Source organism: Mastomys coucha, unplaced genomic scaffold (genome assembly GCF_008632895.1).
Source record: "Mastomys coucha isolate ucsf_1 unplaced genomic scaffold, UCSF_Mcou_1 pScaffold20, whole genome shotgun sequence".
Lineage (NCBI taxonomy): Eukaryota > Metazoa > Chordata > Mammalia > Rodentia > Muridae > Mastomys > Mastomys coucha.
Window position 1 is genome coordinate 77,202,271 of NW_022196903.1, and position 15,253 is coordinate 77,217,523.

Genomic DNA, 15,253 nt, shown 5'->3' on the forward strand with positions numbered 1-15,253 from the left:
ACCTGCTTGTCTTGGACCCAGGGGCTCTGCTCCTGAGCTGACATCTCAGATCCTCTTTTGCAGGTGACTAGGGAAGTGTGCACAAGGAGGCTGGTGGCTGTGATTTTTGAGGTGTCAAGGGTTTAGCTTTTTTTCCTGGAGGAGAACAATAAAAGGATAGTTATAGAACAATAAAAGGGAGTTATTCTGCAGTCCCTCGGAGAAGGTGTGATTAAACATTTCCCTTCTGAAAAGTCTCTTCAAAAGCCAGTGGGGGGGGGGGGGGGGGTGGACAAACCAGGCCAGGTTTCCCACCAGGAAGGGCGTTTGCCACAGCAACCTATTGCGGAGTCCATTGGCACAGTGTCTGGAGTGGATGTCTAAGCCCTATTCCCAATCCTCTCTAGGTGAGGAATGGAGCGGTAATGAGAACTTATAAAGCAGAGGAGCCGGCTTTCTCAGCTCCAGATAAGAGAGTGGCTAAACAGAAAAGGAGGAAACCCTAAAGGGGGCGGGCACGGTAAGATGGGGCGGGGCTGGGCGGGGCGGGGCGCTTGCCTAGGCTGCAGAAAGCTTCCCAAACACTGTATAAACTGGGTGTGGTGACTCATGCCTGTAATACTAGCACTTGGGAGGTGGAAACTGGAAGGTCAGCATTTTAAGGCTATACAATATGGGGCCAGCCTGAGCTACATGAAAACCTGTCTCCAAAAAAAGAAAGAAAGGAACGAAGGAAGAGTGTCAAATGGTTTTAATGTCAGCACTCAGCCAGAGGCAAGTGAATATACATAGTGAGTTCCAGGTCAATCAGAGACACACAGTGAGAAGGAGTTGGGGGGCTGGGGGAAGAAGAAGAAAAGAAAGAAAACCAAGGAAACTATAACAGGCCCTTTGGTTGGATGGGAACTTATGGGTCTCAATAAATGAAACTAAGTGTGTGGACAGGGAGGACTTGCACCCACACCCCAGCAGTATGGCCAAAACCAGATCAGAGACTCTGCTTGTAAATCACGCTACATTAGAGAGCCAAAACTCCTTGCAGAAAAGACATAGTTGCATCAAAACCATGACTGCAATAGGTATCACAGAAAACCTCCTGGGAAGTGTGGATCTGCTAGACAGTAAGGAATGTTAGAGATGGGGCAGAAGAGAACAGGATGTGTTTTCTTTACTTTTCTTTTGGTGCCTGACTCATGCTAGGCACTCGTTTGCCAGGGCACCACAGCCTGGCCCCTGGGGTTTCTTTTCTTTGTGATGGTCATATTCTAAAAGGATGGCTTCATGATTCTGAGAGTTTGCTGAAATCCACTGAACGGTGAAACTCTAAGACAAGTAACTTGGGCCTCAATAAAACTGTCACCAAAAGGACAAAAACAAACACACAAACAAACAAAAAAAGCCTTTATGGGATTCCAACACTGGGGAGAATTAAAGAAATAGTGATATAACAAGTAACCCACTTAGCACTTAGCACACAGGAATCCATCTGATCACAGTCTCAAAGCTCTTCCCCATAAAACACAAGTTAATTACAAAGCAAGCAGCATTTTAGGAGAAAATGCTCAGCTTTCTCCCTATTGCTGTGATGACTCACCCTAAGGAAAAGCAGCTTAGGGGGAGGGGGGTGTTCAGCTCACAAGGCCAGGTCACAGGTCATCATTGTGGAGAAGTCACCATGGAACTGGGAAGAGCCCGTCACTTCACACCCAATGTGAAGAGCAGAGAGAAACACATGCAGCTTGCAGCTTGCTCAGCTCAGGTCACTTTCTCTGCTCTTGTACAGTTCTAGACCTAAGGTCAGGGAAGGGCACCACCCAGATTTAGGTGGGTCTTCTCACATCAATTAACATAATCAAGACAATCCCCTACTAACAAGCTGCCTGCCCAACCTGATCTACATCAATAATCTCTCAGGTGATTCTAGGCTGGGTCAAGTTGACAATTAAAACTAACCGCCATGGAGTGAGGTGACTCAGCCACAAAGGAAAAACACTCATTGATAAGTATGCACTCATTGATAAGTGGATTTTAGCCTAAAAGTTGGGAATGCCCAAGATACAATTCACAGATCATATGAAGCTTAAGAAAAAGGAAGACCAAAATGTGGATGCTTCAGTGCTTTTTAGAGGGGGGAACAAAATACTCACAGGAGAAAATAGAGAGACAAAGAGTGGAGCAGAGACTGAAGGAAAGGCCATCCAGAGACTGCCCCACCTGGGGCTCCATCCCATATACAGTCACCAAATCTGGACCCTATAGTGGATGCCAGGAAGTGCTGGCTGATGGAAGTCTGATATAGATAGCTGTCTCCTGAGAGGCTCTGCCAGAGCCAGACAAATACAGAGGCAGATGCTCTCAGCCAACCATTGGACTGAGTTCAGGGGTTCCCTGATGGAAGGATTGGAAAAGGAACTGAGGGGGTTTGCAGCCCCATGGAGGGAGCAATAGTGTCAACAGGCCAGACGCCCCCCCCCAACCCCCGCCCTTCAGGGAACTGGACCACCAACCAAATAATACACACGGAGCAGCCCAGGATGCTGGCCACATATGTGGCAGAGGATGGCCTTGTTGGACATCAGTGGGAGGGGAGGCCCTTGGGCCTGAGGGTGTTCAATGCCTCAGTGTACAGGAATACCAGGGCGGGAGGACTAGAGTAGTGGTGGGGTTGGGGAGCAACCTCATAGAGGCAGGGGGAGGGGGCATGGGGTGGGAGTTCCCAAAGGGGAGACCTGGAAAGGGAAAACATTTGAAATGTAAATAAAGAAAATATCCAATCAAAAAAATAAATAAATAAAACCTAACCACCATCACCTTCAGCAAAATTCCATCCTCCTCTCCAATGGCCTGATAGCTTCTCCAACAATGGGCAAATCACATCCCACCTGAGAGGGTGTGGTGAGAATAGGTGGTTGCACAGATGTTCCCACCACAGGTGCACAGTCTGAGTTCGGTCATGAGGACTCATGAGGACTCATGAGGCAAATCCACAGTGAGGGTTCATTACTCGGGACAACTGGCCATGAAGATCTGGCACTGTCCTTAAACGTCTCCAAATTGACCAGAGAGAAACAGCAACCAAATACAAAAACTAAGGACCTGGATCCACACATAAGAAACCCTTCTGGGATCCTGGTGACAGTGATGCTCCGAAGGGGCTGAGGACTCTGGAACAGTGCAAGGTTTCTGTTTGTTTGTTTGCTTGCTTGTTTTATTTTAGTGACTGCATTGTGACCCCAAGAGAATGTCTTTGTTTGTTTGGATGTAGAGTAAAGCATTGTGACGGCAACTTATGCACAAATAGGTCAGGACGAGGGTTCTTTGTACAGCTCTTTTTTGTGTCAGGTTACCTAACCTAAAACAGGAGGTAGCCGAGGCAGGAAAATCATGAATTTTCAGGCTGCTCTGAGCTATGTAGTGAGGCCCTGTCTCAAAAAGGGATCAATTAATTAGAAAACTAAAATATATGTAAAGACTGGATGTGTCCTTCAAAATTATGTTGCAACGACAAACAAAGAAGGAAACAAACTGTTTCTAGCTAAGAAAGACTAAAAGGATTTTAAAACAGAATGCAACGGATAATACTGGATTAAAATATGGGCCAGGAAAAAAATAATAAGAGTAGAAAGGATATCATTGGGCTAGCTGATGAAATGTGAGCAAGAGCACAGTCTGCTCTGGACACTGAGATGAGGGAAATCATCCCACGTGAGAGGCCACACTGTGGTACTGAAGAGGAAGCACATTATGTCTGCAGTTTACTCTCTAACTCCAGCAACACTAACTATACACTCATGGAGGAAGAAACAGATAAACCGGTGTGTTGGGGCCTTTCTACTATTCTGGTAACTTCTCCATAGATTTGAAATTTTTATTTTCTTATAACCCAGAGTGGCCTCTAATTCAAATATGACCAATGGTTCCCTTGACCTTCTGATCCTCCTGCTGCCATCCTGCCAAAAGCCAGAGGACAGATAAGTTCCACCCAGCCCCAAAGAGCTGAGATGTCCCAGGGAGCTGGGGTAGTAGAAAACCGTGTTGTAAAAACAGAATAGCTTTTTGTTACAGGAGCCATATGTGTGTGTGAGAGAGACTCCTACACACTTCTGTTTAGTAATACTATGAGATTCTGCTGAGTCCTGATTTTTTAAACCAATCTTAACATTTTAAATTTAATTTTTGTTTAAAAAAATTAAAAATTAGTCTTAAAATACATAGATATTCTCATTATGACAAAATTCAAATTTATTAAATTGTTTACACTGTACCCTGTAGAGGGAGGGGTTCTCACCTGTCACCCCAGCATTGGATGGTAGAGGCTAGAGGGTCAAGGGTCCTAGACCAGCCTGAACTCCAGACCAGCTCAAGAAAAAAGATCTCTTTTAACAAGACCCAAAACACAACAATTACTTAATCTAATGATACTCTAACCTTCTCAAGTCCTATAAATGCCATAGGATGAGATCTCTTTCCTAGTCCCTTAACTAGGGTGGCCAGGGCGTGGCCTTCTGTGGCTTTCCCACTTGCTCTCGGAGATGAATCCACTACAAGAGAGTGCTTCTTTGCAAGCCCTAGAGCCAAGAGTCAGCCAAGATCCCTAGGTCCGCCCTAGCGTTTCTCCTTTTCAAACACCTTTCAAACAGCTTTAGGAGCAACAGTGTTCACCTCGGAGTTGGGGGAGGGAGCTCACCTCAAGCTTGGGTTGGCCTTTTTTCTTTCTCCCTAGAAGACTCTCCACCAGTGCTCTGTCCAAGGACACCCTGGCGTAGGTTCGCGTTCAGAAGATGTCTTAGAATGAGGACACAGTGTTGCTATCTGAGATCCCGACTCTTGCCAGAACAAATTCCAAAGTAAATGACTCACGGTCCCCTTTAGAAAGCAGGTCGGTGATGGTTTTTCCACAAGTGGAGATGTCTCCGTGCTGTTGAGCCTGTAAAATAAATATCCAAAGGCTCCACTATGGGTGGAGAAGGTTGCAGACAGAATGGCTTTAGTTGTGAGTTGTTTCAACTCTACGGTCAGTTGAAAAAATAAAGAAGGGACGGAGAAATGGCTCAGCAGGTAAAAACTCCTGTCGCCAAGCTAAGGATTTGATCCATCCCCAGAACCTACATGGTTGGACAGAGCCCATTCCCAAAAGTTGTCCTCTGACTCCAGGCTTGCGAATGTACATAAATAATAAACAGATGTAATTTTAAAAATACTAGTTAAGGGCACTAGAGGGATGGCTCAGAGATTAAGAGATCTACTCTGGCTCCAGCTGTAGCAGATCCGAAGCCCTCTTCTGTCGCCCATCACGCCCACCACACACACACAGACACACTAATGAAACGAATCCTAAAAAAAAAAACAAAGCAAAACAAAACAAAACAAAACAAAAACCAACAAAAACAAAAAAAAACTTGTATACTAGTTTGTGTTTTTAAAAAAAGGAAAGAAAAAGACAAAAGAGAAGGCTACATACAAAACTCTACTTTCTCGGTAAGTTTATTTAAAAACAAGGATGCTGCGGCGGGGGTTGGGGGTGGAAGCAGCTTCAGAAGAGCAGGGAAACGCAGGAACACGGTGGGATGCTTTCTTGCCACCAGTCCAATTATTTCTGCGGCTGCAGCCGGAACTGAGTAGGCCGGTTGCAAGCCGCGTTGCGAGAACGCGGGCCTGAAGAACAGAGAGACCGTGCCTTTGGCCCCGGGCGCCGTGGGACTGGGAACCGAGAAGCATTGTGTCTCGAAGCCAATCCGCATCTACCTGCTCCACTCGGACCCTAGACTGGCACCAGCCGTTCTGCACCGATTTCGAGCCTGCACCCTTGCACGTCCACGCCAGCATCCAGGGCCTGCAGTGCGGACGCATTCCAGAGAGGTCGCGGGAGCCGCCCAGGGACTCCACAGCCCAGGCCTCTCCCAAGCCACCTCCGCTTTCCGCAGCTCCCTACCACCTCGGTTTCCGCGCTTTCCCCAGAGAGCTGGAAATGGGAAACTTCTCCCCGGCAGGAATCCGGTCGAGCTTACTCCGTGAAGCCAGCCCGACCAGATTCAGCGGGTTTCACAAAACCCAAGTCCACCCGCGCTCCCTGGACCTGCACAGCGCGGGAGGGAAAGAAGAAAAGAAGCCCGATGCCAGGTCCCAAGCGAGCTCTGGCTATTGCAACGTGGGGACGCTGGAGGTGGCGACCCAGGAAGGGTCACCACCATCGGTAGACATGGACGATTCATCCCCACACCAGCTGCTTTGTGAATTGTTCTTAGGTCACCAACAAGACCAGGATTTCGAATTCCACGGCGTCTCCACGTTTGTCCCCTGTGAAAACTCTCGAGCCTTTTGGAGAAAAAGAAGGAATATCGAGGGCCTTACAAACGTTCGGGGCTCAGTCACTTCTCTCCCTTTCGTAAAGGGAAAACGTCTGCGGCTCAGCCGCTCTCAGCTCTCCCTCGGTACCGCAGGTACTCGCGCTGGGAGAGAAGGGTGCGAATCTTTTATTGTGTCTCAGAAGTCACCCCCGATTTGACCCACATGCCCCCCCCCATGGCAGGAGGAAGAGACTCTTGGGAAGAAAATTCAACCTGCGTGGGTCGATGTAGTTATCTGGTCAGAAAGGAAAGAGATAGTATAAAAACAAAGAGGTGGGACTTGGTGAGACATGCCTGTGATCTCAGGGGTTCCACAGGCTAGGGCAGGAGGACGGCCAGGAGCTGTTGGCCAACCTGGGATACAGAGTGAGGTCCTGTCTCAAACATAAAGAAGAAAAGAAAGAAAAGAAATGTTAAAATGTAAAAAAGAAATTCTGTTTTTCAGGTAGACACACGCTCAACCAGGGAGCTGGAACGGGTCCTGTAAATTAATGCAGAGCATGGGTTCCTGTCACAGGTCTCTGGTCCCTGGCTGGGCAGCTGCAGAGCTGTGCAGCTTTCCTGCAGGTCGCCCGAGCCAGCCTTTGCCAAGGACCTTGACCTAGCATGGACTTGGTCGCCACGCTTAGCTCCCCCTGACCTGCTTTTGAACCCGCTAATCCACCCCAACTCTTGCCCCGACGTTCACGCCACACGCTAATTCCCGCTGGCCCTACTGCTCCCACTCCCTCTCGGCCCAAGGCTATGAAGGGCACAACCAGGGCTCCACACTGAAGCAAACGGCCTCAGCTACACACATCCCTCTCCTTAGCTCCCCTTAATTTAATTCGTTTTTTTTTTCTTCAAAACAGTAACCATACAAATGCCAATCTTCCAGAACGGAAACGAATCTAGCAAACTGGTGGTCTGGTAAAGCAGCAGTCACAGTGGCTGGCCTGGGTCACAGGGCCTGGGAAGCGTAAGCCAGAATCTGGTGCCCTGCCAACACCAGAAAGGCTGGAAGAACAGCAGACACAAGGAGTTGACTCCAGATTTTAAGGGTGTGAATCTTTTATTGTGTTTCAGAAGTCACCTCCCCCATTTTACCTCCATGCCCCCCTCCATGCCAGGAGGAGGAAGAAACTCTTGAGAAGAAAGTTCTACCTGCGTGGGTCAATGTAGTCATCTGGCCAGAAAGGAAAGAGATAGTATAAAAACAAAGAGGTGGGACTTGGTGAGACATGCCTGTGATCTAGGAGTTCCACAGGCTGGGGCAATTTTCTGTCTGAAATGGCATAAGAACACATGGGGATCCTAGTGGTGGAGCCTAAGTCTGGAGGGACTCCTAATTTGCCCTCATATAATTCTTTATATCTAGTAATTTTTGTAGATGTATGTTTTACTCTGTGAAAGTAAAAACTGGTTATTATTTTAAACGTTTAAAAGCACACCTGACCAAGAAATGTGGCTCTGCAGGTTTACTGGAAGTTGTTAGATTTAGGCGAGTAGCTTCCTTCCAGTTTCTCAGAGATCGGCTGTGTAAATATGTCCTGTCTTTTCAAACTGTTAAACTAGATACCTGAGCTTAGACCCTAGGCTTGCCTAACCCACATCTGTGAACCACCTGGTGGCCCCGCCCGACCAGGACCTCCAAGATCTCCAGCCTTGGCTCTACATCACACAATACATTTAGTTGTCCAGGGCAAAGCTGTCAGTAGATCTCTAGAGATACATGACCATCCAGTAAATGAAGGTTTTTCTGGAGCATGCAGCTATTTCCAGAGAACTGGGAAAGTCTTTAGGAGCATCATAGAATAGGCTCCTTACGCTGCAGCAGCAGTGAGGGGCTCAGCCGGTGGCTGGGGTCTTCAGCCATTCCCAAGAGGCTCAGCAAGTGCCTGCAAAGGCAGTCACACTACTCTTCAACTACATACATTGGAAGTCACTTCCCAGAGTCAAGAGCATGTATCGCACGCACACAAAAGATCCTGTGTTCGGTCTCCAGTGAGACAGGATGCAGAGAGGAGCTCACCCAAGGCTAGGATTCTCCAAAATTTCCCCAGCCACCTGCCAGGGAGCAAAGAGGCTTCAGGTTCTCCTCGAAGCAACAGGACTTCCAGATCCTCAGTGCTGGGAACATGGAAAGGGGTGGTTGGTAGCCTTGTGTGGTAGTATTCCTTCATGTGGAAGCAGGGCAGCAAGAGAGGAAATTCAATCTGTTATTCCTGATAAACACTAGAAGCAAAATGTCTCTGCAAGGTCTCTATTCCACTGGAACCAACCATTTTTAAAATGCTGGTTTGCTGGATTCATTTGATAGTGACAGTCCACAAATTTAAAGGCACAGAAGGACTCAAAGGACACTGGTGATGTTTCTAGGCTCCTCCCCAAAGGTAGACAGAGGAATGGTATGGGCAGTTTATCCTGGGCTCCAAGAAGCACCTGGAAATTCCAGCTGTAGGGGCCCTTCTCTGGGGATGGGAAAAGCTACAGGATTGGAGGACAGGTGGGGCGTCTCAGGCTTGGAAACAGCTCAAATCTAGCTTCCATGTGGACAGTGGGCTAGAACTACAAACAAGGAAAGATGGGCTGTAGTTATGCCAGGTGTCCAAGTTGGATGCCTAAGAACAGGGTTCTAGTTTTGGGCTTCATAGCTAATGGCTCTTTAGAGAAGCAGAAACTTTGACCATGTTGGCTACTGTGCTGTCCTGGAGCCCTGGTGGCCAACTGAGCTCTTTCTGTACCTCCGCCTGTGACAGATGCAGGGACAGCTGATGAGGTCACCGATGAAGCCATTCCCTGCCCTCCTTGGCTACCATAACATCCTCTGGAGGAGGAAGGGGGACCATCAGGAGCTATGGTGTATGCTTGGCTTTACACCTGAAAAATACAAACACCTGGGGGGTTTTTTGGTTTTTTTTTTTCCCCCTGGAGCCAAGGACTGCCAGGCATGGGAGCCAATGGTCTGCACAAATTAATTAACCTGTGATAACAATTCCAGGGGTTGGAACTAACGTTCCCATTAGATAGGTGGGGATACTGTGACACAGAAGCTAAGCAACCCATTAGTGCCTAGTTGGTGACATAAAAGACTAGCCAAGACCCACAGCTCTGAGTCACTTCTCCAGCACCATCATCCCCAGGAGCCCAGCAGCTCCACAATCCCTCCTCATTGGACAGAATTGGAAAAGATGATTCCAGAAGGTGACTGAAGGCATACAAGCAGCCACCAGGTGACCAGCGATGCTGCCCTGAGCCCCTCTGATTACTCCTTGGAAAGCTCCTCTCCTAGCTGAGCTGCTGGCTAAACAGCCAGAATCAATGGAGCCCAAATGTTCTCACCTAGGATGTAGAAGAAATTTGAATACAGTGTGAACGCGAAGTGCCTCTGTCACATAGTGGATGTTGGCTGGCTTAGGAAGGAGTAGAGTGCTGGTATACACTACACACAAAAGAACTTTGAAACACACTGAGAAAAAGAGGCCAGCCACTGGTGCACACTGTAAGATTCTGCTCATATGAGATACCTCATATAGGCAAATCCATAGTCACGGGAAGATAATAGTGGTTCAGGGCTGTGAGGTGATGGGGGCTTGAAGGGTGAGTTTCCCTCAAGGTCTGTTGTAGCTGAGGCTGACCTTAGACTTCTTATGAAGCCAAGGATGGCTTTGAGTTCCTGATCTTGTCACCTCCATCTCCCAAGACTTGGGATTACAGGCATGCCCAGCACAGCTGGTCTCTGTGGTCTAGGAACTAAACCTCAGCCTTTCTGTTTGCTACACAAACACTCTATCCAGACAGCATCCTTATGCTATTGAAAATGCTTTAATATTTGTGTGGGTAATGGTTTCACTTAACTGTGATACACTGAAATCTACAGAACTGTACACCACAAACAGGTGAGCTGTCTGATATTTGACTTATATGCCCATAGAAGTGCCACTGTCATGGCACAGCCAGCCCTGGATAACCTTCTAGCTAGAGGCAGGAACTCAGAGCTCTGTAAAGTTGTCAGCTCCTTGCTAGAGGGCTGGCACATGGACAGCAGGTATTGGCTCACTCTAGAACTCTGACAGAATTCTGGCTAGGTTTTCTTCATGAGCTGAAGGACCAGCCTGGATATCCACACAAGACAGCTTAGGCAGGTCTGAGCCATACCAAAGGAACCCAGAGTGCTGGGGAGCAGGGATCCAGCATCAGTTGACTGATGGTCACCTGCCCTATGGCCTAAAGCACTCTGCCAACTGAGGACCCTTGTGGACCAAGGCCAACAGAACCGTGGCTGGAATAGTTGGTATCCCAGCTGGGATCAGTTAGCCCTATTCTGCTTCAGTTCCTGCTCCAGCAATGACCTTTTGAATTCTGCACCAGCCCCATTGTCCTACAGCGTGAGGGTCCAGCTCCTTGCAGAGCTCCAGATCACAGACACATCATCACCATCTCATGTTGCTTAAAATGTGCCCACCCCATAGGAGGCTGGAGGGGATGGCTCAGTGGTTAAGGTTGCTTTCTGCTCATTTAGAGGACCTGGGTTCAATTTCCATCACTTACTTAGTGGTTTATGATCATCCATAACTCTAGTAACTCCTCCCACTTTAACAAATCCATCCCCTTCTCCTGACCTCTGCCAGCACCAGGCTCACACATGGTGCACAGATATAAGTGCATGCAAGACATTCATACATAAAATTATATCTTTTAAAGAGAAGTGTATGTCACTACGCATGACAAACACTGGAATGTTTGACTTAATATATATATATATATATATATATATATATATATATATATATATATATCTGTGAGCCTGAAGGGGTTAACTCAGCAGGAGACTAGGCATCAGAATATGAGGAGCCCAGCACATCTCTGTACCTATAAGGACCTTTCTGAGAGCTCAGTCCTCCTCCCCTCCCCCCTTCTCATTTAGCATGGTTACTGTGCTCAGAACCATCAGCTCCCTATGGGAATGGGAATGACTGTGCAGAGGTCTGGCTCCCAGATGGGAGGCTGGAAAAGGAAGTGAGGGGTAGACCATTTTTGTGAGGTCTGCTTTATCTCTGTGTCAGAACTAGGTCTACAAGCAGTTTGCCCTGCTCACCTCAAACTCCAAGCTCCCTTTAGCAATGGGAGAACTTGAAGTGGTGACAAATATAAGCACTGGATTATTTGGGGACAACACAAAAATGCTCCTCAGGACCTCCCCAGAGGTATTTGGGAGGACTCCCAAATCAGGAAAGAGCCTGGCCTTGTACAAGAGGCTAAGCTCAACACACACTCCAGGAGGATGGAGTAGAAAACCCCCATCCCAACACACCCCAGCAAGAGGGAAGCAACAAGCAAGAGCTAGGCTGAGCTGGGTCCAGGTCTGCTGCCATCACATCTGCCTGTCCTTCTCTCTTTTTTTATTTATTCCATAATAATCATTGTTTTATTTTTTATTTTTTAACATATATAAGAAATAAATGTAATAAACCAAATACATGGACAAAAAATACAAGAATAATATGATCATCTCAATAGAAGAAAAAAAGTCTTTGATAAGATTCAACATGCCTTCTTAATAAAAGCCCTAGAACATGTAGGGTTATAGGAAACATATTCCAACATAAAAAAGGTTATGTATGACAAACCCATGGCCAATATCATCCTAAATGAATAAAACCATTAATACGTCCCTTTCCTGTCCTCCTGCTCCACCATCTTTGTGTTGTAATTTTGGTCGCTCGCTCTGGCTATTCAATACATTTCAGAGGAAAGGCTGCAGGTGTACTCAGTAGAGTACCTGCCTAACATGTAAGAAACTGTGAGTTTGATCCCCAGCCCTGCATAAAGCCTGCATTTTAAAAGGTGATGACACACCTATAACTCCACCATCCTAGAGGTGGAGGTACAAGAATCAGAAGTTGATCGTAGCTACAGAGCTGTGAGTTTGAAGCCAGGCTATGCTATTTGAGACCCTGCAGGGGAAGGGAGGGATGGAGAATGAGGTAGAAGGGGACTGGGGAGAAGAGAAGGATGAGGGTGGGGGAGAGATTCTCTAGGGTTGTGGCCATGTTGGGATGTGAGACAGCAGGCAGGCACTAATATCCGGAAGAACATAATAGAAATAAAACTCAGGCCTCCTGGCTCCCTAACTTAGATGAGAAAAACCTTCAGCCTCTTGAATTCACACCAGGCAGAACTCACCCTGCTGCCAGCTCTGGGAGTAGAAGGGATCCTCAGAGCCAGGCCCTGCCCAGTCTACAGGTGCCTCCCTTCCCAGGGCATACTCAGACATTCATAAAAAGGCAACACCACCCCCTCACCCACTGTGACTATTGCACAAGAATCAGAAGTTGATTATAGCTACAGAGCTGTGAATTTGAAGCCAGAGCCTGCCTAGTCTACAGGTGCCTCCCTTCCCAGGACATACTCAGACATTCATAAAAAGGCAACATCACCCCCTCACCCACTGTGACTATGGCACTCACTAGCCAAATAACAATACAGTAACACTCAGACTTCCTTAGCCAGGACAGCCTTGAGTGCACTCAGGACAGTGCCTGAGTGCAAAGACTGACCAGAGGCCAGTGGCACCAAAGAACCGATCACCCGAGAGCTTGCAGGTCACCGGGAGGCTCAGAACAGTCCAAACTTCCAGATTTAATTCCAAAGCACTCTCCCAAACCATCAGGCTCTCCAAGAAGAATGGTCCAGCTCACTGGGGACCGAGCTCAGAAAAGACTCCCGGAACAAGACTTGATTGACCTCCATCAGTGAAATGAAGATTCCAAATCATGAAAAGAAGCCGGTGGGTGGTCCATACCTTTAGTCCCAGCACTTAGGAGGCAAAGACAGATCTCTGAGTTTGAGGCCAGCCTGGTCTACAGAGTGAGCTCCAGGACAGCCAGGGCTACACAGAGAAACCCTGATTGGAAAAACAAACAAACAAAACATTGGGAAAAGAAACAACTCTGCTTTTGTTGGCACACTTTGTAGGTGGCAGGGGAGCCGCTAGTTTCTTCTTTTGCTTCTGTTTTTCTATACTAAATGTAAGGCATACTCTTAAAAATTGAGAAAGCCAGAAATGAGATGAATGCAGATGGCCCAGGTAAGATGGCCAATGTGAGGGGCACTGGCCCCTATGGGGGCTGCTGAGAAGTCCCACTGCTCTACAGAGGGCAGGCTAGGAGGGGACCAGCACAAGGCTGGCCACTTTGTCTAGGTCGCAGCTGGGTCATAGTTCTCTAGTTGCCTTAACTATGCATGGTGCTGGTGCTTTCTCCTCTCTCTCTCTCTCTCTCTCTCTCTCTCTCTCTCTCTCTCTCTCTCTCTCTCTCTCTCTCTCTCTCTCTTTCTTTCTCCCTCTCTCCTTCCCTCCCCTCCCTCTCCTTCTCTCCCTTTCTCCCTCTCTCCCTCCCTTCTTCCATCCCTCTTCTCCCATACAACCAGCACGTGAACTTCAGGCACCTACAGTTAGTCCATACTGCCCCCTCTGCAGGCCTATTACATACCATGGAAGCCATCCCTCGGTATTGTCTCTTGCTTAGAGCATTCTGACTGCATCTCCTTCCTTCTCCCACCCTTCCTTCTTCCTTCTTCTTCCTCCCTTCCCTCCCTTCTGAGTAGGCATTCTCTCTTTACCTCTTTTCTTTCCTTTTACAACACTACAAGAATCAGTGAGAGTCACCCAGTCATTGGTGCACATATACCCTTTGGCTAAGGACACTTGGGATTGAACAATACCCAAACCATTTTCACACACACACACACACACACACACACACACACACACACACACACACATCACAGGCCAAGGCACTGACTAACTCCCCACACCTGTTCACCCTCAGAGACCCCACAAGCCTTCCCCTGGTGGTCACAGACACCCTCAACCAGATCTTGGGACCTCCTGAAGTACCTTGGCTTGGATTCACACCAAGCATTTGGCTCACCCCTAGCACCTGGTTTATTCCAGATCTGCAAAGTGGAAGAAGGGACGAGTCTGAGGGATCGGGCACCGGCCTTAAAAGAAGGAGCCGTGGACCCTCGGTTACATACACACCTTCCCTCTCAATCTTTCCCCCAAACCCTTTTTAAAGCTGAGCCAAATACAATGAGACTGGTCCCCGCACCTCCCGAGGCTGTTTAAACAGAAGCCGGACTCTGCAGAACGTGATGCCAAGAGGACACCTCAAAGCTCCAGGCTCCTGTCCAGATCCCCCCTCCGGGGCAGGCACCGAACAAGGGGCTGCTCCAAGACAGAAAGCGCAAGAAAAAGTCTGAGCTCACTCTCTCTCATTCTCTAGGTGTCAGTCCCGGGAATAGCAACCTCAGAACTGCCGGAGAGCCCAGTGATAGCTCCCGGGAGTACAACCTAGCGGTCTGCGCGTCCAGCTCCGCACCTCACCCCGACTGGGGACAGCGTCGGCCTCCCGGGCTTGTCTGGCGAAACTCCTAGGATCCCCACAACGGGTGGCTGTTCTGTGTGCCTGAGTGTGCGTGTGGGCTTGGCTGGGGGGACGCGCTCTGAACCCCAGGCCTACACCCCACTCTCCACCTCCGCCCCCGCCGCACCAAGTTCTGGAGCCCAGCTAACCTCCTTTTTTTTCTGCGGAGTCGACTCGGGGTCGCCTTCCTCGAGCTCTGGGTTATCCATCAGGTGGATCCAGCCCGAAAGCTAGGTGCATTTCGCTGGGGATACGGGGAACAGAGAGAAGAGGGGCGAGAGGGACCAATGGATGGGGAGTAATAAAGTTTATGAGAGAGTGTGGGGCGGTCTTCTGTACCTCGGGGCCGTCCAGTCTCCCATTGCCCGGCTCTAAACACCGCCCCACGCGAGGAGGCGCGAAGCCACCGCCCCCTCCCCCTTCTCCACATTTCTCTTTTCCTCCTAACCCTCCTCCTTCTCCTCTTTCCCTCCCCTCGTCCCTCTTCCCTTCCCCCCCTCCTCCTCTTTTCCTCCTCCG